This window comes from Bubalus bubalis, chromosome X, assembly GCF_019923935.1.
Source record: "Bubalus bubalis isolate 160015118507 breed Murrah chromosome X, NDDB_SH_1, whole genome shotgun sequence".
Classification (NCBI taxonomy): Eukaryota; Metazoa; Chordata; class Mammalia; order Artiodactyla; family Bovidae; genus Bubalus; species Bubalus bubalis.
Genome location: NC_059181.1, coordinates 88,339,263 through 88,366,294, shown reverse-complemented (window position 1 = coordinate 88,366,294; position 27,032 = coordinate 88,339,263). Strand labels below are relative to the sequence as shown.

General features: G+C 40.2%; 1 protein-coding gene and 1 long non-coding RNA gene across 3 annotated transcripts in view; both read left to right on the top strand.

Annotated features, from left to right (window-relative positions):
* Positions 1-16,824: 16,824 nt before the first annotated feature.
* BEX3 lies at positions 16,825-18,497 on the top strand. Of its 2 annotated transcripts, none has more exons than XR_003106645.2 (3): positions 16,825-17,065; positions 17,450-17,527; positions 17,880-18,497. It is a non-coding gene; the product is annotated as a brain expressed X-linked 3 (long non-coding RNA). The 2 variants fall into 2 exon arrangements; XR_003106646.2 differs by having other exon boundaries at positions 16,864-17,065; positions 17,927-18,497.
* Positions 18,498-18,647: 150 nt separating this feature from the next.
* Positions 18,648-27,032, top strand: part of LOC102400924 (nuclear RNA export factor 3) — a 108,243-nt gene continuing 99,858 nt past the window's right edge. The window contains exon 1 of the mRNA XM_044937558.1: positions 18,648-18,983. The gene's annotated coding sequence lies outside the window, so the exon portion shown is untranslated. The remainder of the gene's footprint in view (positions 18,984-27,032) is intronic.

The window sequence follows — 27,032 nt, the reverse complement described above, 5'->3', positions numbered from 1 at the left end:
GATGCCCATAGTTTGGAGAACTCACTGCTTTCATAGTAAGCAAAAGCAAGCCTGCTGTGTCCACAGAAAGGGAAAGACATTACCTCATGCCTCAAAGTTGCTTGCTGCAAATAAACTCTGAGAAATGGCCTGCTTGCATAAAGAGTGGTCAGGGCCTTAAGAATGTACAAGGATGCTCAGGACTCAAGGCAGGTTGCCTCTCCCAGTAACACTTTTCTCTGTGCAACAAATCTTAATGTGAATGGTAAGCCTTTCCTAACACCACAAATTTTGATTTATTATTCCAAGTTAAAGCAGATAATGCATTATAATACTGTATACTATAAACATGAAATTTGTAATTCTAATTTTTACTTAAATACATAGGACTTTGAATGAATACTAATTAACTGAATGAAAAGAACAGCACCTAAGAAACTACAAGTAAATAATCTATGAGGAACTTTGAAGTTACAGGAAGACATAACTACTGTGACACACAAAATTAAAGAAATAGAGGAGCAAAAACCATGGGTTTATCAAGATGCTAATGACAGGAAAAATATTCTGCAAAATTTTTCACTGAGAAATTGACAGGAGTGTGTGTGTGTGTTTGTAAGTCAGCCCCAGATCCTTTACATATACAATCGTTACTGCCTCTATAGAAGGAAAAGCCAAAAGCTAGGAGGAAAGCTGGTCTGTTCCCTCTATAGGAAAGTTTTGGGGAGGGGGGAACCTTTTGCACATAATGGTATCCTAAATCAATCATTTGATATTTTGACACCAGTGTTTTGCAAGAGCTTCAGAAAAAAACAGCTGCATCATTTGCTAGATAATTTACTTGAGTATGGGACATCTTTTCATGTACTATTGGTCATTCAAACTTCTTACTTTGAGAAATGTCCATTCAAATATTTTGCTTAAACACCCCCTTAATATTTTCAGTACACTATAGGTAAAGAATCCATTTGCAAGGATGAGGTAGCTCCATATGTACTGCATGTTCACCATGCATTATTACAAGAAAAATGAAGGACAGGAGGTTAAGTATAATATATACAGGTGGCGCTAGTGGTAAAGAACCTGCTTGCCAGTGCAGGAGACGTAAGAGACCCAGGTTCGATCCCTGGGTCAGGAAGATCCCCTGGAGAAGGAAATGGCAGCCCATTCCAGTATTCTTGCCTGGAGAATCCCTTGGACAGAGGAGCTTGATAGGCTACAGCTAATGGTATCGCAAAGAGTTGGACACGACTGAAGCAACTTAGCACATACCCACAAATACCAACATAAAGCCCTTCAGCTCACTAAAGGGAGTGACTGTGTCTTTCAAAGTGATATCTTGATATCTCATCAGACCTCTTGCTATCTGATTGTTTAAGGAATAATTACTTTTTAAAAATTTCTCCTAATAAGTCATTCTATCATCCTTGTATTGTAACATGTATCCTTGTATGTCAAAATAGTTTCTTGTACTTACACAAAGTCCTTCCCTTTTATGAATTCTGAGTCCTTTTCCAGATGTTATGCTATTAACCTACTATTTAACAGAAAAGGAAGCAAGGCTTAAAGAGATTATGTGTCTCGGCCAAGGTCACCCAGCTATTAAATGGAACACCTGCCTAAGGTCAAAGCCCTCACTCCTAATCTCTACTCTACAACAGTTGGTATTTAATAAATACTAACAACAGCAGCAACACTGCTAAATGGATTCCCATCATTTCCTTAAAGCTTCTACTCATTATCCCAGAATGGACGTTACTTCTTTTAAAACAGTTTTATTGAGATATAATTCACACACCATATAATTCACCCACCTTAAGTGTACAAGTCAATAGTTTTTAGTGTACATTTTCACATCAAAGAGAAATACCATACCTTAGCTATGATCCTGCCCCCATGCCTCTATCCCTTAAGCCCTAAATAAACATTAATCTACTTTCTGTCTTTATAGATTTCCTTTTCCTGGACATTTCATAAAAATGGACTCATAAAATGTGGTCTTTTGTTATTGGCTTTTTTCACTTAGCATATGTTTTCAAGGTTAATCCATTGTGTACCATGTATTAATTTCCTTTTATGGCTGAACAATATTCTGTTGTATGGATATCAACATTTTGTTTATCCATTAGTCCATTGATGGATATTTGGGCTGTTTTCATCTTTTGCTTGTTATGGATAATGTTGCTATGTAGATTTATGTACAAGTTTTGTGAGGACATAATGTCCACCTCATGCGAAGAGTTGACTTATTGGAAAAGACTCTGATGATGGGAGGGATTGGAGGCAGGAGGAGAAGGGGACGACAGAGGATGAGATGGCTGGATGGCATCGCCGACTCAATGGACGTGAGTTTGAGTGGACTCCGGGAGTTGGTGATGGACAGGGAGGCCTGGCGTGCTGCAATTCATGGGGTCGTAAAGAGTTGGACACGACTGAGTGACTGAACTGAACTGAACTGAATGTTCTTATTTCTCTAGGGTAGATATCTAGCAATTGAATTGCTGTGTCATACAGTAACTCTATGCTTAATTGTTTCAGGGACTGCCATACTATTTTCTAAACTGGCTGACCATTTTACCTTCAGTGTGTATACTGCTGTATACTTACCAGCAGTGTGTAACGGTTACAATTTTCCCATATCCTTGGCAACACTTTATTTTCTGACTTTTTGACTGTAGTCATTTTAGCAGAGGTGAGTGATATCTTATTGTGGTTTGGATTTACATTTCTCTGATGGTTAATGATATTGAGCATCTCTCCATGAGCTTATTGGCCACTAGTATATATTACTAGGAGAAATGTCTATTCAAATCCTTTGCCCATTTTTAATTGGGATATTTGCCTTTTTATTATTGAGTTGTAGGAGTTTTTACATACTCTGAATACAAATCCCTTGAATATGTGATTTGTACATATCTTTTCCCATTCTGTGGGTTATCTTTTTACTTTCCTGATGGTATACTTTTTAGAAAATTATTTATTTTATTTATTTAGTTTTGGCTGAGCTGGGTCTTTGTTGCTTTGCGTGGACTTTATCTAGTTGTGGTGAGTGGGGGCCACTCTTGGTTGCAGTGCACAGGCTTCTCATTGCAGTGGCTTCTCTTGTTGTGGAGCACAGGCTCTACGTGCACGGGCTTCAGTAGTTGCAGGAAGCAGGCTCAGAAGGTGTGGCTTGCAGGCTCTAGAGCATAGGCTCAGAAGTCCTGGTGCCAGGCCTAGTTGCTCTGTGGCATGTAGAATCTTCCCAGAGGAGGGTTTGAACCTGTGTCCCTTGATTGGCAGGCAGATTCTTATCCACTGTGCCACCAGGGAAGTCCTGATGGTATACTTTGATGCCCTCCAAATTTTAGTTTTGATGAAGTTTAATACACATTTTTTATTTTTCTGCTCATTCTTTTGGTGTCAAGTTCATGAAGATTTGTCCCTACATTTTTTTCCCCTAAGAGTTGTATCATTTTAAATCTTACATTTAGGTCTCTGATCTATTTCTAGTTAATTTTTTGTATATGGTATGAGATATGGGTCTCATTTCATTAGTTTGCAAGTGGCTGTCTAGTTGATCCAGGACTATTTGTGAAAGGAATGTTTTTTCCCATTGAATGGTCTTGGCATCCTTGTCAAAAATCAGCTGAAACATAATTTTATTTCTGGACTCTCAATTCAGTCCTATTGACCTATATGTCTATCATGTGACAGGATCACACTGTTTTGATTACCATTGCTTTGAAGCAATTCTGAAACCAGGAAACACGAGTCCTCCTATTTTATTCATTTCCAAGGTTGTTTTGGCTATTTAGGGTCCCTTGCAATGCATATGAATTTTAGAATAAGCTTGTCAATTTCTACAAAGAAATCAGCTGGGATTATGAAAGGGATTGCATTGAATCTATAGATCAATTTGGGAAGCATTACCATTTTAACACTATTAAAATTTTCAATTCATGAACATGGGATTTTTTTTCCCATTTAATTGCATCTTCTTTAATTTCTTAATGGCATCATTTAATTTTCTTCTTTAATTTCAATAATGGTTTGCAATTTTCAGAGTATCAATTTTATGCTTCCCTTATTAAATGTATTTCTAAATATCTCAGTCTTTTTGATACTATTTTAAGTAGAATTGTTTTCTTAATTTTCTTGTTCCAATTGTTCATTATAAGTGTATAGAAATATGGCTGTATTGAAATATCTTTGTATATTCATCTTATATCTTGCAACCTTGCTGAAGTTGTTTGTTTTGTTAGTTTATCAGTGGATTCCATAACACTTTCTATACATAAGATTATGTCATCTGTAAATATAGTTCTAATACTTATTTTTCAGTCTGGATGCCTTTTTTTTTCTTGCCTAACTGTCTTGGCTAGAACCTCTAGTTGTAATGTTGGATAGAAATGGTGATTTGTTTTTGCTCCTAATACTAGGGAAAAGATATTCATTGTTTTAACATTAAGTATAATGTCAGCAGGGGGCTTCCCTGGTAGGTCAGCTGGTAAAGAATCCACCTGCAATGCAGGAGACCCCGGTTCGATACCTGGGTCAGAAAGATCCCCTGGAGAAGGGATAGGCTGCCCGCTTCAGTATTCTTGGACTTCCCTGGTGGCTCAGATGGTAAAGAATCTGCCTGCAGTGTGGGAGACCTGAGTTCAATCCCTGGGTTAGGAAGATACCCCGGAGGAAGGCATGGCAACCTACTCCAGTATTCTTGCCTGGAGAATCCCTATGGACAGAGGAGCCTGGCAGGCTACAGTCAATGCAATTGCAAAGAGTCAGACACGACTGAGAGGCTAAGCACAGCACAGCACATAATGTCCATGGAGGGTTTTCGTAATAATTTTCATTATGCTTAGGGAATTCCTGGTTTGGGGATGTTAAATCAAGCTTGCATTGGGGATAAGTCTCTTTTGGTCATAATGTATAATTGTTTTTATATGTTTCTAGATTTGTTTTCCTAGTATCTTGTTGGGGGATTTTTGCATCCATATTCATAAGCAATACTGGTTTGTAGTTTTTTCTTGTCATATCTTTGTCTGGATTTTGTATCAGGGTAATACTGGTCTCACAAAATAAGAGGAGAAGTGTTTCCTTTTCTTTTTTTTTGAAGAATTTGTGAAGGATTCTTCCTTAAATATTTGATAGACTTCAGCAGTGAAGCCATGAGGCCTAGAATTTTATTTGTGGGTAGTTTAAAAAATGTATTACTAATTCAATCTCTTCATTTGTTATAGGTCTATTCAGATGGTTTATTTATTCTTGAGATAGTTTTGGTAGTTTGTGTTTTTCTAGGAATTTGTCCATTTCTTCTATTATCTAATATAAGGGCATGTAATATTTCATATTGTTCATTTATAATCCTTTTTCATATCTATAAGTTCAGTAATACCAGCCCCTCTTTCATTTCCGATTCTAGTAACTTGACACACATTTCTCTCTTCCCCTCTCACCCTCTCTCTCACCAATCTAGCTGAAGATTTGTCAACATTGTTGATCTTGTCAAAGAATCTGCTTTGGTTTCACTGCTGCTGCTGCTAAGTCGCCCCAGTCGTGTCCAACTCTGTGCGACCCTTTTCTCTATTCTCTTTCTATTTTCCATTACATTAATTTCTGCTCTAATTATTATTATTTCCTTCCTTCTGCTTGCTTTATGCTTAGTTTGCTCTTCTTCCCCAGTATCTTAAGGTGGAAAGTTAGGATGTTGATTTGAGATCTTTTTTAAATACAGGCTTGCTGCTGCTACTGCTGCTAAGTTGCTTCAGTTGTGTCTGACTCTGTGCGACCCCATAGACGGCAGCCCACCAGGCTCCCCCGTCCCTGGGATTCTCCAGGCAAGAACACTGGAGTGGGTTGCCATTTCCTTCTCCAATGCATGAAAGTGAAAAGTGAAAGTGAAGTTGCTTAGTCGTGTCTGACTCTTAGCGACCCCATGGACTGCAGCCTACCAGGCTCTTCCATCCATGGGATTTTCCAGGCAAGAGTAGTGGAGTGGGGTGCCATTGCCTTCTCCGAAATACAGGCTTAAAGCTATATATTTCCCTTTATGCAAGTTTAGCTCTATCCCATCATTTTGAGTACATTGAGTTTCTAAATACCAAAGTTCCACCCCATAAGTTCTGGTATGTTGTATACTATGTTTCATTTTTATTTAATTTCAAAGTATTTTCTGATATCCATTTTGATTTGTTCCTTGATGCATTGGCTATTTAGGAGTGTTTTGCTTAATTTCCAGATATTTGTGAATTTCCTAATTTTTTTTCTGTTGTTGATATGAAATTTTATTGCAGTGTGGTCAGAGAACATATCTTGTATAACTAACTTCTAATCTTTTAAATTTATTGAGGGCTGTTTTGTGGCCTATTACATGGTCTGCCATGAAGAATGTTCAATGTGCACTTGAGAAAAATATGTATTCTGCTGTTGTTGGGTGGCATATTCTATATGTCTATTAGGTCTAGTTGGTGCATGGTGTTCTCACATCTATTTCCTGGTTGATCTGCCCAGTTCATCTATTTATTATGAAAAGTGGGTTATTAAAGTCTCCAACTATTACTATTGAATTATCTATTTCTCCCTTTTTTATTGTCAGTTTTTGCTTCATATATTTTGGTGCTCTCTTATTAGGGGCATATATATTTATAATTGTCATGTATTACTTATGTGTTAACTCTTTTATCATTAAATTCCCTCTTGTTTCCAGTTTTTGGTTTGGCATGGAAAAAACTTAGAAGTAGTTACTCCATTGTAACAATAAGTAAAAAGTTGAATAAACTGAAAATCAAGAACTCTTCTTAGATCCATTAAATGATTGAAGTCACAAAGCAAATCCCTGCTCCGGACAGGTGACAGGCAGATACAGAGAATAACAATTTGCTAGAGTAAAACCTATAAACAGAAACTTCCCCAGGAACCAATACTGATATGCTGCTGCTGCTGCTGCTAAGTCGCTTCAGTCGTGTCCGACTCTGTGCGACCCCATAGATGGCAGCCCACTAGACTCCACTGTCCCTGGGATTCTCCAGGCAAGAACACTGGAGTGGGTTGCCATTTCCTTCTGATATAGGAAAACCTAAACTATAGTTTACGAATTGCTAGAAGCTCAATGTGGACAAGTCTGAGATTTAAAACTCCAGAGAGGCCCAGTTTAAGGGGTGCTCTCGCACTTTCATGAGTTACTTTTTAGAGACCTATGAGGTTCTCACAGTGAATATTAGAGAAAACCTCTTTGTCCTTCTGTTAGGGGAAGGGAAAAGTAGGCATTTTAAAGTGTACCCAGAGCGTTCTATTCTTCTTAATAGTCAAGAGGAACTATTTTTTACAAGAGCCTAATCAGAGTTTTATCAGAGCCTAACTGACCTGGAGGAAGGACAATATCCAATCCCAACGCCTCTCTCATCATCCTGTCCCAACTAAATGAGAGTGACGTGAGGGACTGAAAAGCATTTGTAAAGGCCATAGTCCTGTCCATATGCAGTTGTTAGGCTCCTATTATTGCCAGTTGATTAATCTACTATTTTTAAACAGTGTTCTTGGGCATCAATTGTTCTGCAACCTAATTCAATAAAATTGGGGCTCCCTTGCAGGAAAAGTTCCAAAGGTCAGTGTTTAATATTTGTTCCAAACAAGGAAGGAAAACTCCCCACAGCCATCTTCTTACCTGGCTTTTTAAAAAAATATATTTATTTATTTATTTGTCTGTGTCAGGTCTTAGTTGTGGCACTTGGGATCTTCATTGTGTCATGTGAGATCTGTCATTGAGATGCATGGACTCTCTGGTTGTGGCACACTGGCTTAGTTACTCCAAGGCATGTGGAATCTTAGTTCCACAACCAGAAATCAAACCCACGTTCCCCGTGTTGCAAGGCAAATTCTTAACCCCTGGACCACCAGGGAAGTCCCCTTACCTGACTTTTTAAAACAATCTAGCCAGCTTACAGCTAACTGGTATCTTCACCAAACCCATGAATCACTTCCCAATGGCCTCCACAACAACCATTCTGTTTTTAGAGCAACTTTGGCTTGAATGCCTCCATGCTTTGTTGCAAATAAAGTAAGTTCCATTGGGAAAATTTTAGTACCTATATGATTCATGACTTTCTTCTCTCCCCAGGAAAAATCTCTGAGCCAGGGCTCTGGATCTGGGGGTGGGGACAATGGCACTCTTATCTTTGAATGACACTTGTGCTTTTTAGCACCTGATGTCTTAAGTAGGCAGAAAGGAAACAACAGCCTGATGTTCTCTCACCTTGCTTCTCATAGTGTGGAACCACACCTTACAGCCAAACCAAGAGTGATAAGGACCCCAGCAGTCTCAGTGGTACCACACCCACAGGGACAATTTCCATTCTATTAGTGAGGAATGGTTGGAAGGAAAGAGCCCCCACCTCTCAATTGCACTCACCTGGAGCCTAACCTTGCAATCTCAGTAGTTGGGGCAGGATAAGAAATACTGATATACTCCTCTTCTGAGAAAGAAATCGCCATGGCTGTGAGCTGCAGGAAGAGGATATCCCATGTTCTTGGCTGATAGTTAGGAGAGCAATTTTGCTTCCTTGACATGGGAGTAAGGAAAAACAGAGGTCTAGGTTCAAATACCACAGACTCATATTTCTTGTGAAGTTTTTATAGATTTTCTTGAATAGTTTTCCACTTAATAGTTTCCCTTAAAACCTTTCTAGAGCCTTTAAATTGTTTTGCTTGTTTTTTTTTTTTTTTTTTTTTTTTTTTTTTTACGAATTTCACTAGTTTCAAAGGAAAGCAGATCCACAGAGATCCTCATATTGTCATAGCAGAAATTGACCTCCTAGACATTTCTTCTTCCTGGAAGACTTCACTGGCAACTGGGTTAAGTCCTCTTACTCAGTGCTGTAATCTCCCCTTCAGTACTTATCACACTCTCCTTGTTTCCTCCCACTAAACTACCTGCTACATAACAATATGAAGGCTGTATCTGTCTTATTGCTTTTTATATCTCCAGGGCCTGGAACACAGTAGATGCTTAATAAATTATGATTGAATGAAAAGTATATTTCTGATATTTTAATTAAGTGGAAAGAACTATGTCCTGGAAATCAGAAATGTAAAAACAGTACTGAGATTGAGATGTGGAATGGGCAGGCAGTACCTGGCACAGAAAAGGGCTCAAACAATACATGGATAAAAGAAAGAGTGAGAAGTAGATTTGGGACCTTTAAAAATTATTTATTTATTTAATTTATTATGTTTTGGCTGCATTGGGTCTCTGTTGCTGCACATGGGCTTTCTCTAGCTGCAGCAAGCAGGGCTACTTTTCATTGTGGTGCATTAGTTTCTCATTACAGTGGCTTCTCTTATTGCAGAGCACAAGCTCTACGTGCATGAGCCTCAGTAGTTGCAGCATGCAGGTTCAGTAGTTGTGGTACATGGGCTTAACCGCTCCATGGTGTGCGAAATCTTCCTGGATCAGGGATCAAACCTGTGTCCCCAGCACTGGCTGGCAGACTCTCAACTACTGGACCACCAGGGAAGTCTGGGACTTATTAATAAATGAAACTGAGTAGAGGGCAAGAGCATGGAGTTAAGAACTAAACTGTATGTTTGAATTCCTGCTCTACCACTTCTTATCTGTTGCATAGGCTTGCTGTCCTATAATACTCTTATTTGTAAAATATGGGATGATATTAGCACCTACCTCATAGAATTTGGGGGAGGATAAAATGCAATAATGAATATACATATACAACACTGTTTGATATATACCAGTATTTATGTAAGTGCTGTTTTATTTCATTTTCATCACTATGTATTTTTAAGGAAACTAGGATAATTCTGTATATACTATTTCATAGCCTGAATTTAAAAGAAAAATAATTAACGATTTTTCCCTTCTACTTACAAAAAGAATACCTTGTCCTCTGAGATAATTTAGAAGATAGAGGTAATCACCACTTAATGTCCAGCATTAGAAAAACATTTTAATCTCAAATATGAGGACAAGTACAATAAATGGGAGGGGATGAGGGAGGAGTGGGAGTGGAGGAGGGGGTCATCAAGTCACCAGGCATAAGTCTCTAAGTGTAAAATATGGCTCAAGATACTGTCATGCTACAAATGCCTAAGTCTTAGATTTATGGTGGGAAAAGTAGCCCCTGACTGAACTGGGGCAGGGGTGTAACATGAAGAGGAGGAACGGAGGAAGGGAGGAGTGTGTGAGTGTGTGTGTGAGAAAGACAGAGTATGTGTTAGCTTACTGTTTAGTTATAGATAAACTTGGGGTTTCCCTCCTGGTTCAGTGGTAAAGAAACCACCTGCCAAGCAGGAGATGTGGGCTTGATCCCTGGATCAGGGAGATGCCCTAGAGAAGGAAACAGCAACCCACTCTGGTATTCTTTCCTGGGAAATCCCATGGATCTCTAATAGATAGTGAGGTCCTGAATATTTGTTGATTTCACACTCAAATGTCTTAGCCTTATGGCTTTGTACTTATTTAATACAAGATCTCTTGAATGAAATATTGAATACATTATCTTTCAAATGTTCCAAACTCTTAAAGTAACATCTTTAAAATTTTATCAGGTCTGTTCTCAGTTCTTCAAAGTTCTTGGCATCAAAATTATAATGGCCATAGCTTATTGGGAAGCTAAAGTAGGCATAATTTCCTAGATTTTTAATGCGTTAATTTCAATTTGTTAATACATGCTTACATTTAGGAAAAAAGAGAGAAGCACAATAGGACTGTAGCACTGAAGCATCGGGATGACCCATAGAGAACCATTCTAGGCAGGAACAGAGATATCCACACCCACAGAGCCCACCATGTGCCAGACTATCTGCTTTCAATCCTTGCACTCACCCATGAGAGTATAATGAGAGGAAAACAGGACAATAACTACAATCCAACTGGGTACCTTTCCAGCCAAAAACATGTGAGCTATATATCATGGCAACATAACGATAACCCTGTATGCGAGACAGCAAAAGAGACACAGATGTATAGATCAGTCTTTTGGACTCTGTGTGAGAGGGCGAGAGTGGGATGATTTGGAAGAATGGCATTGAAACATGTATAATATCATATATGAAACGAATCGCCAGTCCAGGTTTGATGCATGATACAGGATGCTCAGGGCTGGTGCACTGGGATGACCCAGAGGGATGGGATGGGGAGGGAAGTGGGAGGGGGGTTCAGGATGGGGAACATGTGTACACCCATGGTGGATTCATGTTGATGTATGGCAAAACCAATACAATATTGTAAAGTAATTAGCCTCCAATTAAAATAAATAAATTTATATTAAAAAATTAAAACACTGATATCACTTTTAATTCAGAATCCTCCTCATCCTTCTAGGAAATCTATCTTTCTATCTAGAGTCTATGTATCAATCTATCAGTTATCGATTAAAAGGTCTATAGACTGACTATAAGTCTATAACCTCACATGGTTATGTAGCCTGGGAAGTCTCATGATGTGCTGTCTACAAGCTGGAGAGCCAGGAAAGCCAGTGGTGTACTTTAAAAGCCCGAGAGTTGGAGAGCTAACATGTAGGTGCCAGTCTGAATTAGAAGTCCTGAGAACCAGGAACACCAAAGACAGGGAAAGATCAAAGTCCCAGCTCAAGCAATCAGGCAGAGAGTGAATTCGACCTTCTGCTTTTCTGTTTTATTTAGGCCCTCAGTGGTATTAGATGACGTCTACCTTGCATTGGGGAAGGCCATCTGCTTTACTCAGTTTTCCAATTCAAATGTTAAACTTTTCCAGAAACACCCCACAGACACACTCAGAAATATTATTCAGTCAGATATATGGGCATCCAATGGCCTGTTGGAGACATAAAATTAACAATCACACCCTTTTTCCTGTGTTTACTCAAATGACTTGAGAGTTTGAAGAAGAGGGATATAAAGACAACTCTTTATGTGAATACCTAGGGTAAGATTGCTATCCCACATGATTAATCATCACTGAAGCTCAAGCTTGATTTCTAGAGAACCTACTGCTAAGGACTCACATCCAAGCATCTCCCTTTCAAGTGTTTCCTTGGAAGACTGGGTCATATCTTGTATATGACTCTTACCTCATAACCCTCAGATGGAATTCCTATAATTCACAGGTCTCTTTGTGCTAGTCTGTATCAATTTCTGGTAAATCTGTATCTCAATAACTCCCCTCTTCCCAACTCTGGAACCTGTAAGCATGCTAGGATTTATTTTTCACACTTATCCAGAATTGGGAACTTTGGTAGGGGATTAATCTTAGCCCTTTCTTTACCTGGCCACACCACAACATGATCTTTCAAAAATGTTCTTTCCAGGCTCCCATAGCATCTGCTGCTAAGTTGCTTCAGTCGTGTCCGACTCTGTGTGACCCCATAGACGGCAGCCCACCAGGCTCCGCCATCCCTGGGATTCTCCAGGCAAGAACACTGGAGTGGGTTGCCATTTCCTTCTCCAATGCATGAAAGTGAAAATTGAAAGTGAAGTTGCTCAGTCATATCCGACTCTTCACGACCCCATGGACTGCAGCCTACCAGGCTCCTCCATCCATGGGATTTTCCAGGCAAGAGTACTGGAGTGGGGTGCCATTGCCTTCTCCGCCCATAGCATCTAGGTAGTTCAAAATCCCAATGGTAATGCGGATATCCAGCAGAGGAATAAGTGAAACTTAACACATGATACAAAGAATTGACTCATTGGAAAAGACCCTGATGCTGGGAAGGATTGAAGGCAGGAGAAAGGGACAACAGAAGATGAAATGGTTGGATGGCATCACTGACTCCATGGACATGAGTTTGAGCAACCTCTGGGGATTGGTGATGGACATGGAAGCCTGGTGTGCCACAGTCCATGGAGTTGCAAAGAGTTGGACACGACTGAGGGACTGAACTGAACTGAATATCTTGTAGATATCCCTAAACTTTATGTACTACTCTTTTGGGATCCCATCTCCTCGGCTTTGGTGAAGGAAACCAATCAAGTGGCTGGTTCCACTATAATTATAGGAGATAAGGAAAGGAAATAGGTTCTCTTCACAAATACTGCACTTCCCCAAACATAAACACAGGCTCCTCCTTCCCAGTACTATACTACTCTTCTATTATTTTAGGGTAAAAGTCATCACACCAGTTCACTCTCTCTGTCCTTCAGGGCACATGAGTCCCAAATTAAGACTCTTATATCCTTCCAACTTACCCTGAGAAATTAAAAAAATCTTGTTCTCAAGAGGTTGTTACCTACCTTCAACTCCTCAGAAAACACCAAAGACAAGAAAAGATCTCAATCAACACCTCACAACACTTTAGTGAAGACAACATCATTACAAGGACAAATTTCATCTATCTTTATTATTTTTAACTAATTTATTTTTTAATGGAAGGATAAGTGTTTTACAGAATTTTGGTGGTTTTTTTTTCTGTCAAACATCAACATGAATCAGCCATAGTTCACCTATCTTTAAAATATCACTTCATTACAACCAACCTCCCATGTAGCATAACCTCTAACCTTGAAAAATACACAAATGCATGTTTTCATCCAAGAAAATTTGGTTGATTCAAGCAAAAGACTAATCCAAGATGGATCCAAAAGATAATAGCAAAGAATTGAGCCACTGAGAGAACCAACAATCTACGTTTCAAATTTCGTATTCAATTGTTACATGTGTGCTCACTCGCTCAGTCATGTCTGACTCTTTGCGACCCCATAAACTGCAGCCCACCAGGCTCCTCTGTCCATGGGATTCTCCAGGCAAGGATACTGGATTGGGTTGCTATGCCCTCCTCCAGGGATCTTTGCAACCCAGGGATTGAACCGGCATCTCTTACATCTCCTGCATTGGCAGGCAGGTTCTTTACCACAAGCACCATCTGGGGAGGCCATTCAATGGTTATGTCATAGCAATTTGTCTACTTTCAGGGGATTCTTTCTAGGTAATTCCTAATTTTCATAAAAGTTTTTCTATATTGCTCTAAATATAGTCCCCTGAATGAAAAGCAACCTATTAGCCTCAGTATCAGAGAAGGCGATGGCACCCCACTCCAGTACTCTTGCCTGGAAAATCCCATGGATGGAGGAGCCTGGTAGGCTGCAGTCCATGGGGTCGCCAAGAGTCGGACACGACTGAGCGACTTCACTTTTAATTTTCACTTTCATGCATTGGAGAAAGAAATGGCAACCCACTCCAGCGTTCTTGCCTGGAGAATCCTGGGGACAGGGGAGCCTGGTGGGCTGCCGTCTATGGGGTCGCACAGAGTCGGACACGACTGAAGTGACTTAGCAGCAGCAGCAGCAGCCTCAGTATGCATGCTGCACGCTAAGTCATTTCAGTTGTGTCTGACTCCTTGTGACCCTATGGACTGTAACCCTCCAGGCTCCTCTGTCCATGGGATTCTCTAGGCATGAATACTGGAGTGGGTTGCTATTTCCTTCTCCAGGGGATCTTCCTGACCCAGGGATTGTCTCTTATGTTTCCTGGATTGGCTGGCGGATTCTTTACCACTAGTGCCACCAGGGAAGCCCCATTAACCTCAATAGTGGATATATCAGTCAACAAATATTCACCAATCACCTACTTGGTACAAAGAATTCTATAAATCACTGACTTTGCAAAGTAGAAGACAGCAGATGTGTTTGGGACCCTCACAGATTTTAAAGACAAGCATATCTAGCTAAGGACAGAACTATGCTTTGCCCACTCTTTAAATCTTGTTAGAAACCATCTAATAATAGTAAAAAAAAAAAAGAGTAATGAATCAACTTTAATTGATGAATCTTTAGGTTCTGTGGTACATACTTGAAATATGTGATTTACTTCTAATAACCCCTGTTTCACAGAAGAAGCACAGAGACCTTGATAAATAACTGACCCAAAGTCATACATTAGTACAAGTAACAGAAACATGATTTAAACCCAGACATGTCTGATACCACAACTCATGCCTCTAATTGGCATGATTCCAACGGGTATCATTAATAAAGCTACCTATATGAAGAGCTGTTAATTGTGAGAGAGAATTCAGGAATCACTGAATTCCTTTAAAAGACAAGTATTTTTTAATTTGAGCTTTTGGAGCAATTTATCAATATTTCTTTATATCTCTAAAATTAGTAAATATATGTGAATATATATGTATATATATATGACACATATATATGTCATATATAAATAGATACATGGGCTTCCCCAGTGGCTCAGCAGTAAAGAATCCGCCTGTAATGCAGGAGATATGGGTTTGATCCCTGGGTCAGGAAGATCCCCTGGAGGAAGGAGGGCAAGGCAACCCACTCCAGTATTCTTGCCTGGAAAATCCTATGGACTGAGGAACCTGGCAGGCTCCATGAGGAATCCATGAGGTTGTCATGGTTTCGACATGTCCATAAGGTCAAAGAGTCAGACATGACTGAGCATGCATGCATATATACATAATTTCATATATTTCAAACTACATATGCAGTAGGCATATACTCTTCCTTTATCCCAGCTAGTTTAGCAGGGTGGGAGATTACATAGGAGTTTGGAGCCAAAGGGCTTCCCAGATGGCATAGTGGTAAAGAATTCACTTGCCAATGTAGGTGACGCAAGAGAGGCAGGTTCAATCCCTGGGTTGAGAAGATTCCCTGGAAGAGGAAATGGCAACGCACTCCAATATTCTTGCCCAGATAATCCCATGGACAGAGGATCCTGGCAGGCTACACTTGATGAGGTCTTGAAGAGTCAGACACAACTGAAGCCCCTGAGCACCTGAGCACAACTAGAGGCAGTTAGCATTTGCCTGGCCCCTCTGGCCTCAGTACATATAACTCTTGGTTCCTTGAACACAACCAACACATACTAAGTATTTTTAAATAATAATGCCATTTTCCTAAAGGCATCTCTATTTTGTAACCATGATTTTTAAAAATAGTTTTCAGTTATTTCAAGTTGAAAACATGAACAGTTACACTCAAGATGAGTTTCAGGTTTAATTGCTTCACATACCCCATGCCTATTTCTAATATTTTTTGGAAAAATTCACATTACAAAAAACATGTCTTTGGAACTAACTTTTACCAGTTATATACTTAATTTCTGAGATCACTCTAAGGAAGTATGTGTAGGAGTGCTTTGCCAAGTTTGGAAAGGAAAGCAGAAAATAAACAGGCTCCTTTTTTTTTTTTTAAGGCTCCTTTCCTCCAAAGACTATGGTATCAAAAACATCACATAAATTTACATAAAATGGTCAAGGTCTGACAACTGGACTTCTACCTCAAGATTTACTTTACAGATCATTTTGAAAACACCAACTGTATTCGAGAAGATACTTGTATTTTTTCAAAATAAGATTTCAAAATAAAATGTTTCCAAAATGTTGTTGATGTTGTGTGGTGGAGTCCAAAGAAAATATTTTCTGGGTAGTACAGGTGAACAAACAAATCAAACAATGAGGCTTTTTCTTTCTGCAGGATGAAGCATTTCTTTCAAAAATGAAATCTTGTAATTTTTAATTTTTTGATGGCATGGTTTTTAAAAAAAGAAATAAAGAGAAATTATTAGGAAGGATATATACAACCCATTCTACCTTCTCGCCTGTCTGACAAGTTTCTTGCTCCCTCCCCACCCTAACCTTCAACCTAAATGTCCTAGAAGAGTATGAATTCAGGGCACTTGGTGGGCAATGGCGGGGCGGAGTGGGGGTGGGGAAAGACTTCGGTCAGCAAGAAGAGGAAAGAAAGCAGAAAAAGCCAAGGCCAGGGCCTAGGGGCGGAGAGGAGGTAGAGGGTGTTGTAGACCCTCCCTTATAACCAGAGCAAGGCAAACTCTAACCGCAGGGAGGTGATGCCACTCGTGGGCAGTCAGATTGGAGAAGAGCGAGATGATTGATTGACAAGGAGGTGCGCGCTGTGGCCCAGTGCACAAACAGGCGGTTGTCCGTGCTTGTGCACGAGGCGGAAGTGGGGCGCTCCTGCTGCACTGGCCGCCGGAGTTGGGGGCGAGCTCGGTGGTGACGTGAAGTGCTCACGTGATCGCGAGCTGCAGAGCGACGCAGCCTTCGGTGCAGTCGTCACTCCTGTCTGGGTACCGGCTCCCCGCTCCCCTGCGCACGGCGGGTTGGCATCAGGCCCGCAGCAAGCGGAGCAGGTAAGGGCCCCGGGGCCGCGCGCTGACGCCAGGGAGGCAGCTGCCAGCCAACCCCAGAGGCCGGCACAGGGGTTTAGCGCGACGAGTCCCAGCAAGCCCTCTCCACACCCCAGCTTTCCTGGGAACAGAAATAGTGGCCCCCCTGGAGTGGGGGTGCAGGGGGGCAGGTTTCCAGGGAAGGCAGGAAAGCAACTCAGAGCGATGGGAAATCATCCCTGAGTCACCTGGGAGCGGGGCGGGGATGGGGGCATCTGAGGGTGGGGGCGGGGACTCGGGGCGGCTAGGCGCGGAAAGGGGGGTTGGTGGGAGTAGGGGACGCGGGGTCGGGAAGGCGCCAAGCGCCCGGCTGCAGCAGCCTCCTGCCCCCACCCTGGCCCTTTGCAGGTCTGCCGAACTAAGTGTGGCGGCGGCGCACTCGTAGCGAGGATCAGAAGGAGCAAGAGACAGCGAGGATAGGCCCAGGTCAGTGCCGGGAGCAGTGCAGGGGAGGAAGGGGACTGGTGCACAGCCCAGCCTGAGATCCCTTGCTAACTTCCCCAGACCCCATGCCCCGTCCTCCATTTTGGTGCCTGCTGCGCTCTGGGAAAGAATCCTGGGAAAAGAAAAATGGTGGGCTTTGGGTTTGAGGGAGGGAGGGAAAAGGAGAGCGCTGGGAAAGAGGTCAAATTGAAGGCTCCCCAGAAGGCGCACGAAGCGCCTGAGGTGGGGAAAAAAAAAATTTTTTTTTAATCTTTACTATCAGGACTCTGAATCCTGCTGGTCAGTGCACCAAGCATTCAGTGTCTCTCCTTGCCTTTGTCTTACTTGTTCAAAGAAAAATAACCGGGGGAAAAAAATCTCATCATGGCTAATATCCACCAGGAAAACGAAGAAATGGAGCAACCCGTGCAGAACGGAGAGGAAGACCGCCCTTTGGGAGGGGGCGAAGGCCACCAGCCAGAAAGAAATCATAGACGGGGACAGGCTCGCCGACTTGCCCCTAATTTCCGATGGGTTATACCCAATAGACAGGTCAATGATGGGATGGGTGGAGAGGGAGACGATATGGAAATATTCATGGAGGAGATGAGAGAAATCAGGAGAAAACTTAGGGAGCTGCAGTTGAGGAATTGTCTGCGTATCCTTATGGGGGAGCTCTCTAATCACCATGACCATCATGATGAATTTTGCCTTATGCCTTGACTCCTGCCATTTCCATGAGATTAATACTGTGATTTCCACTGTTGTTCTGTTTTTCCTTGCATTTTCCTGATAATGCCTTTACTGATCCGTTTGCTGTGAACCTTATGTAATTTCAGTGTGTCAGGTGGGTTCTGTGTTACCAGCTTCTAATTGCAGATTGCCTTGGCATCCAATCTAAGTTTCTGTCAACAGTAAAGTTTCACCCATTTGCATGGAAAAATGTAAAGTTAATAAAGTAATTAAAAAGCAATTTATACATTTATTATTGTCTGATTAAAGAAAAAATACATGAACCCTTCAAAAATCTGAAATCACATATCCCAGGATGGTAATTGGAGCACATTTCTCTGTGGTTGGATAATACATGACTTTTTTTTCATTTATTATCTGGGATTTTAGAAGCAATGAGAATAGTTTTTCAATGAGTCTGTGAATGAACATAATTACTGGTTCAGCAGACTTAAAGAAAAGTGAACTTTAAGTATCTTCCAGCCTTAACTGGAAGTAAACCCTCCCTTTATTACAGATACATTCCTGTAAAGAGTCAGTCTTCTCTTCTGTGAAATGGGATAAATAATGTCTGCCTTAGAGGGCTGCCGAATGGAATACATGAGGTGTGGAACTGTTGGCCTGCCTCCTATGCAACTCCCCAGCATTTAACAGGACCCTGGCTCTCATCAGATCCTTGGGCAGTACTAAGGGGAATTTTCACCCAGGCTCACAGCAGGAAAAATAGGTGGGTTCCACTCTGTCATTCCAGTCATATTTGCGGTACCACTACCTCCCTGATTACTGCCATGTCAGTTGGGCATTCTTTCCTTTCTGCTGGCTCCTATTTCAGTTCATGTTGACGATGTGCTGGAGTCCACAAGGTAACAAAAACCTACTGATCTGTCTGTAGTCCCTGGTGAGATAAATCCCCCCTTTGACTTCTATAAAAGTTGTGGGAGAAGGCCTTCATCCTCACTTTGGAGTTATATTTACCAGTGAGTACTATTGCCATGGTTCTTGTTCTTAACATTGGTTCTGAACAAGACCCTTTTGGTTTTACTCTGTCCATGGGATTCTCCAGGTAAGAATACTGGAGTGGGTTGCCATGCCCTTCTTCAGGGAATCTTCCTGACCCAGGGATCGAACCCATGACCCTTAAGTCTTTTCCATTGGCAGGCAGGTTCTTTACCACTAGTGCCACATGGAAAGCTTCAACAGATATTTAATTATTTTAACTGATTCATTAATAGAATTCAGAAACCAGCTTAATACTGTTCCTAAGTGACTGTCCTTAATTAAGTGGCCTAGTGAAAAGTGAAAGTGGCTCAGTCATGTCCAACTCTTTGCAACCCCATAGACTATACAGTCCATGGAATTCTCCAGGCCAGAATACTGGAGTGGGTAGCCTTTCCCTTCTCCAGGGGATCTTCCCAGCCCAGGGATCGAACCCAGGTCTCCCAGTTGCAGGTGGATTCTTTACCAGCTGAGCCACAGGGGAAGCTCAAGAATACTGGAGTGGGTAGCCTATCCCTTCTCCAGCAGATCTTCCCAACCCAGGAATCGAACCAGGGTCTCTTGCATTGCAGGTGGATTCTTTACCAACTGAGCTATCAGGGAAGCTCAATCACCTGAAGGAAATGTTAAAAAAAAGCTTTCACTTGGGTGCCCCAAGGAACCCTGTGTCATTCCTTGAATCACCTGATCATTAACTACTGTTTTGACAGTTGCTCAGGTGATTCTGCTTCCCTGGGGGCTCAACAGTAAAAGAACCCGCCTGCTAATGGAGGAGGCACGGGATTGATTCCTGGCTTGGGCATATCCCCTGGAGAAGGAAATGGCAACCCACTCCAGTATTCTTGCCTGGAGAATTCCATGGACAGAGGAGCCTGGTGGGCTACAGTCCATGGGTCACACAGAGTCAGACATGATTGAGCACACATGCAGGTGATTCTGATGCATCTGAGTTTTGCCAGCATAGGCATGGAGAAACACTGACAGTGATGACACCATTTTACAAACATTGTGATCTGATTTGCTTATTTAATTTCACAAGGAATGTACCTTTCCAAATTTTAATATTTCCAAAATTGGGATTGCATTAAACAATGTATGTCTGTATTTAAACCAGTACCTTTTTTTACATTCTTTTGTTCCCTGTGCTGTACAGAAGGACCTTGTTGCTAAACCAGTACTGTTTTTTTTACCTTTCCAAATATCCTGTTAAGTTAATGCACTATTATAGTTAATTATTAATAATAATTATATGACTATTAAATAAATTAGGCATTATCTTTTCTGTGCAAGCCTGTGCCCTTTTATAACAATGCTTTTGTCTTAATTACTCTGGAGCTCAATTTCCAGCAGTGTCTGATGTAGATATTTAATAACATAATAATTCATTTAATTATTATTAAAGCTTTTAGCAATTATAACTTATCTAAAATAATATATAACAATAATTAACATTGGTTCTTTGTGAGTTGTTTATTTCTTTACACTCGTTTTAAAAGTTTCTATGAGAAACATTTGAAGATGAAATACTTTTTATAATTATTTGTGTTATACAAGGTGATTAGACATATTTGGATTATGCAGAAATATAAAGAAAAATATAAACAAAACCATAATCTAATTATCCAAAGAAAGTACAATTTACAAAAATTATAAAATTTTTTATTATCATCCTATACTAGTCATGATTAAACCAGATTTAGTCATAATTAAACTACTCATGATTAAACTTAGTCATGATTAGACCTCTTAAGAGAAATATTGCCTCTTTCACAGCCCCTGCCAAGGAGACATGTTTAACTTGTTATGTTTATTTTTTGTCTTCTTACCACTCTTCAAAGCTAATTGGATCATATTTGACCTACTTTTCAGTTGTTGTTCAGTCACTCAGTCATGTCTGACTCTTTGGGAAACCATGGACTGCAGCACTCCAGCACGCTAGGGTTCCCTGTCCTTCACTAATCTCCCAGAGTTTGCTCAAACTCATGTCCATAAATTGATGATGCCATCCAACCGTCTCATGCTTGTCATTCCCTTTTCCTCCTGCCTTCAATCTTTCCCAGCATCAGTGTCTTTTCCAATAGGTCTGCTCTTTGCATTAGGTGGGCAAAGTATTGGAGCTTCAGCATCAGTCCTTCCAATGAATATTCAGGCTTGATTTCCTTTAGGATTGAGTGATTTGAACTCCTTGCTGTCCAAGGGACTCAAGGGTCTGCTTCAGAACCACAATTTGAAAGCATCAATTCTTTGGTGCTCAGCCTTCTTTATGGTCCAACTCTGACATCCGTACATGACTACTGGAAAAAGCATACCTTTGATTATATGGACCTTTGCCAGCAGAGTGATATCTCTCCTTTTTAATACACTGTCTAGGTTTATCATGCTTTTATTCCAAAGAGTAAGCGTCTTTTCATTTCATGGCTGCAGTCACCATCTGCAGTGATTTTGGAACCCAAGAAAATAAAAACTTTCATTTAGCTCCTGTTTTTCAAAACTGAAAATAACAGTCATATTTCAGCAAGCCAACTCTCAGTGGGCAAATTTGGGAACGTTACATGAATACATTTAGTTAATAGAACTAATTTATTTCTATATGAAATTTAAAAGTTGTCTAGTGAGTAGAAAAAGGACTGATTACAGGAATGAAATGGACAAAATCCTATGTCTATTCCCTGTATCCTTCCCTAATATCATGTATTTCATATAATAAATGTGCTGATTTTGTTTAGAATGATCTCATTTAAAAATTTTCATGCATATAACATGAAATGTAATTGCTGTCTTGTGTAACCAGTCAAAATGCTTTCTAAGTAATATAAACATACATAACCAAATGAATAAGGCATCTCTATAAATCTGAAAATCTTAACATTTATTTGTATTTTTAATTTTTGCTCAAACATTGTTTTAAAAGTTATGATTAGCCTGTTCAGAAATTTACTCTTTCCTGTGTAGCCAATGGAAAATATTTTCCATTTAGTTCCCACAAATGGAATGAGCATTATTATGTTTCTGATTGTAAAATATGCCTCCTAAAGTGGTTTTGTTGTTGTTGTTTTGAAACAGAAGAGAAAATATATTAAGAAGACAAATTTTAAATCTTGATTTCAGCACGTTTCCTTTACGTGAAATCACATGCATAGATTAAAGTTTTTATCTAGTTTTCCTAAATTAGCAAGATTACTTAATCTCTGATTAAAGTTTGATTTTTAAAAGAGGAAGCAGGAATTCCTGGGTTGTCTAGTGGTTAGGTTCTACACTTCCACCGCAGAGGGCACAGGTTTGATCTCTGGTCATGAGCTAAGATCTCACATGCTGCATGGCCAAAAAAATAAAAAACAAGAGGAAGCAAACTAAATGTATCAGTCAACTTAAAGACAATGAAAAACTTGATGAAAACTTGTTGAAAAAGCACCAATAAACAAGAATAATGAATTTCAAAATATTTTTGAATCATTTAGCTGGCAATATGTTGTTTACTCACTAAGTTGTGTCCAGCTCTTTTGGGACCCCATGGATTGTAGCCCCGCCAGGCATCTCTGTCCATGAGATTTCCCGGGCAAGAAATCTGGAGTGGGTTGCCATTTCCTTCTCAAGGGATCTTCCTGAGCCAGGGATTGAACCTGTGTATACTGTGCAAGAGGCATTTCCTGCATTGCAGGCAGATTCTTTACCCCTGAGCCACGTGGGAAGCAGCTAGCAATATAAACAGTGGTTTTTATCATCACAATGCCTGTTATTTCTCTCTATTTATTAGTAAAATGGAGACAATAATTTCCAGGGCTGCTGTGAGAACCAAGATAGGTAAAGAGCATGTGAACTGGCACAGGCAGGATTCAAGTCCCTCAGATTCCCCTCCGTTGCTGGAAGTAGCATCCAAACTGAGTGTCACAAGCCCACTCCATTCCTCTGCTGTGGTGAGCCACCTCCACCCTCCATCATTACAGATTTCTCTGGACACCTCAGTGTCCCAGTTTGCCCCTTGTAGAGTTGTGCATAAAGATCCTCTACCTGACTTAGAATTGTACTAGCTTAGGTGAGTACTATCTTAATGATGCTTGGACCATCGTGTGCTGTATATTTTTAGCAAAAAGTTCTTTTTCTCAGTATGTGTCTATGGTTTATTGTGTATGCAACAAGCCCCCTCTTCTCCATAACATTCAGATATTAAGGGCTCAGTCTTGCTTTTTATTCACTCTGACAATCTCTATCATGTCATTAGAGGGCTTAGACAATTTTCATTTAAAGTGATTATCAATATAGTTGTCCCACAACTCAGTAATGCTTGTTCATTTTTAAATTGAAGTACAATTTGTGCCTCAGCTTGTAAAGAATCTGCCTGCAATGTGGGGGACCTGGGTTTGATCCATGGGTTGGGAAGATCCCCTGGAGAAGGGAATGGCTACCCACTCCAGTATTCTGGCCTGGAGAATTCCATGGACTGTATAGTCGATGGGGTTGCAAAGAATCGAAAACGACTGAGCGACTTTCATTTCACAACTGATTTACAGTATTATGTTAGCTTCAGGTGCACAGCACAGTGATTCAGTATTTTTACAGATTATATTCCATTCAAAGTTATTATAAGGTAATGGCTATAATTCCTTGTGCTGTAAAAATAAGGGTATGGAATTGAGATCTATTCATTTTTAAAATCTTTTTCTCTCTGCATTTCATTTTGAATTGTTTCTATTCCTATGTCTTCAGACTCACTAATCTTTTCTTCTGTAACATCTAATCTGCCATTAACCCCATCTAACATATTTTTTAAATTTCAGACATTGTAGTTTTTATTTCTAGATGTTCAATTTGGGTCTTTTTTTTTTTTTTAACATTTTTTGTGTTCTATGTCTCTTCAGTCTTTCCTCCAGCTTCTTGAACATAGGCAGTGCAGTTATATCTATTTTAATGTCCTTGTCTGATTGTACCATCTTTATCTTTTCTTGGTCAGTTTTGATCGATTGATTTCTTTTCTCCTCATAATGGGTTAGATTTTCCTGATTCTTTGCTGACCTGGCAATTGTTGACTGGATACCAGGTATTGTGAGTTTTACCTTTTGAGTGCTACATAGTTTTGTATCTCTGTAAATATGGTTTTTATTCTGGAACACAGCTAAGTTACTTGTAAACAGTTTGATCTTTTTAGGTTTTTATTTTAACCTTTGTAAGATGAGAACAAAGTAGTTCTCAAATTAGCTTAAGCTTAATTGTACCCCATTAATGAGGAAAAACTCGTCCAAACACTCTTTCTGATGTCCTGTGAATTATGAGATCTTCAAATCTGACTGGTAGGAGCAGGCACTATGTCCAAACTTCTATGCACTTAAGAAATTATTCTCTTTAATCCTTTTGGATGGTTCTTTTCCTGATCTGGGATCATTTGCTCACAGGTGTGTAATCAGTACTCGGATAAGTAGTCAAGGGCTGCTGCTGCTGCTAAGTTGCCCTTCAGTCATGTCCGACTCTATGCAACCCCATAGATGGCAGCCCACCAGGCTCCCCCGTCCCTGGGATTCTCCAGGCAAGAACACTGGAGTGGGTTGCCATCTCCTTCTCCAGTGCATGAAAGTGAAAAGTGAAAGTGAAGTTGCTCAGTCGTGTCCAACTCTTAGCGACCCCATGGACTGCAGCCTACCAGGCTCCTCGGTTCATGGGATTTCCCAGGCAAGAATACTGGAGTGGGGTGCCATTGCCTTCTCCTTAGTCAAGGGAGACCCTCTGTACATCTCGAAAACTTTTTCTCTGTGGGCTCTTTCCTTTTTGGTACTCTGTCTTGCAACCTCTAGCCGCCTTGGACTCCCCAGATTCCCTTCTTATCCTAATCTATAGGATACCACCAGGCTCTCCATGGATTCTCACTTTCTACACTGTGGCCTGAAAACTTTCTTCAGGAAGTAGGCTGGGGCAATCATAAGAATAATCTCACTTTTTCCCAGTCTTTTAGGGACCACTGACCTCTGCTGCTTCATGTCCTGTGTCTGGAACAGGACAGTTCTTAGAATGTCTTGAACAGTTTGTTCATAGAATGAAAGGTGATTTGTTTGTTTCAGAATGAAACACTCTAAGTTACTTTATCCTGATCAGGAGCAGAAATTCTGATATATCTTGAATAAATGTTTAAAGTAGCCATTATGACTGTGTGGATCCTCAAGTCCTTAGCCTAATTCTACCCATAACTAAAGAATAACAGGCAAGTCACTTCATTTCTCTAGAGTCAAAGACTTGAATTTCCCAAGGAGCCTAGCAGGGGTAGTATGACACAGCAAATTAAAACATGAACAAAAATTTTATGTTATATTGTAAAAGAAAAATGCCTTTTACCTATTAAAAACAGTAAGAAATACTTTACTCAATATTATTTCAATAAGGATCAAAACTATTGCAATAGGGGAGAGAAATTAAACTCAACTGTAAATACGACAGGGACAGGTAGGGATTTATGGCCAATGGGAAAGGTGCAGGAGAGGATGAAAAATTATGAAGAGGAACTTGGTTATGTATCAAGCTTGAATAGATATCAAGGTTGGGAGAATTCTTGATAAATTGCCTAACCAGAATGTCTTGCTAAAACTGGACTTAGCAGGCCAAAGCCAGAACCGGGGACAAGACCTCATTGAAAAGAAAGCCAGAGAAGCCTGAGTAAAATTTTGGTCCATGAGGGAGTCCTTGTCAGTATGTATCAGTGATTTTTTGCAGCATTTCCCAAAGACTACTTGCTTCAGAATCTTCTATCTCCCTTGCTAATAATACAGACTTTGGTACTCCTCTCCAGATTTCATGAGTCAAATCCACTTCCAACTGGGCCCCAAAATATACATTATTATCATGTTCCCCTGAGAGATTTTAATGCACACTAACACCTGAGAACCACCAGCAGTATGGCGGAAATACAATTATATTGAATACAAAGGTGCCTAGAGAAAGGCTACAAGGAAATACATCAAAATGCCAGAGATCCTAACTGCATATATCAAATGACCTAAATTGTCTTATTCTATGTTAGGAACAATTTGTTTTTAATTTCAACATTTCTCACATTGGGATACATCATAAAATACATGTTATGTGATCAGTTTATTTTTCTCAAAAAAGTATTTCTGAATAAATGGTGTATGTTGCAGATACTCTAATAATTAAAAAAAACTAAGGTATAAAATGTATATGGGAATGTGCATATAAAAGCAGAAAAAGTCATAAAGGAATTCACCACTAATGACATATGGAAATAGATGTGTGATAAAATGTAATTTTTCTGTTATTTACTTCAGTGTCAGGTTTTTAGATTTTAATTTTTTGTACAGTTTTATTATTGCCATAAAAGAATTCTGAATATGTCATCATGTTAATTTGGACTACACAGAAAATTATACTAATCCAATATTCATAACATAGCACTACTTTTAGTGTGTACCATATTTGATACAGTGTCTTCAGCTATTTACAGGTACTAATCAATCCATTCCTCAGAAGAAATCTGTGAGGGCTGTACTATCAATGTACCCATTGTACATAGGAGGAAGTTGAGATACATAGTGATTAAGCAAATTACCTAAAATTGTACAGCTAGTAAGTTGTAACAGAGAAGGCAATGGCACCCCACTCCAGTACTCTTGCCTGGCAAATCCCATGGATGGAGGAGCCTGGTGGGCTGCAGTCCATGGGGTCGCTAAGAGTCAGACACGACTGAGCGACTTCACTTTCACTTTTCACTTTCATGCACTGGAGAAGGAGATGGCAACCCACTCCAGTGTTCTTGCCTGGAGAATCCCAGGGACGGGGGAGC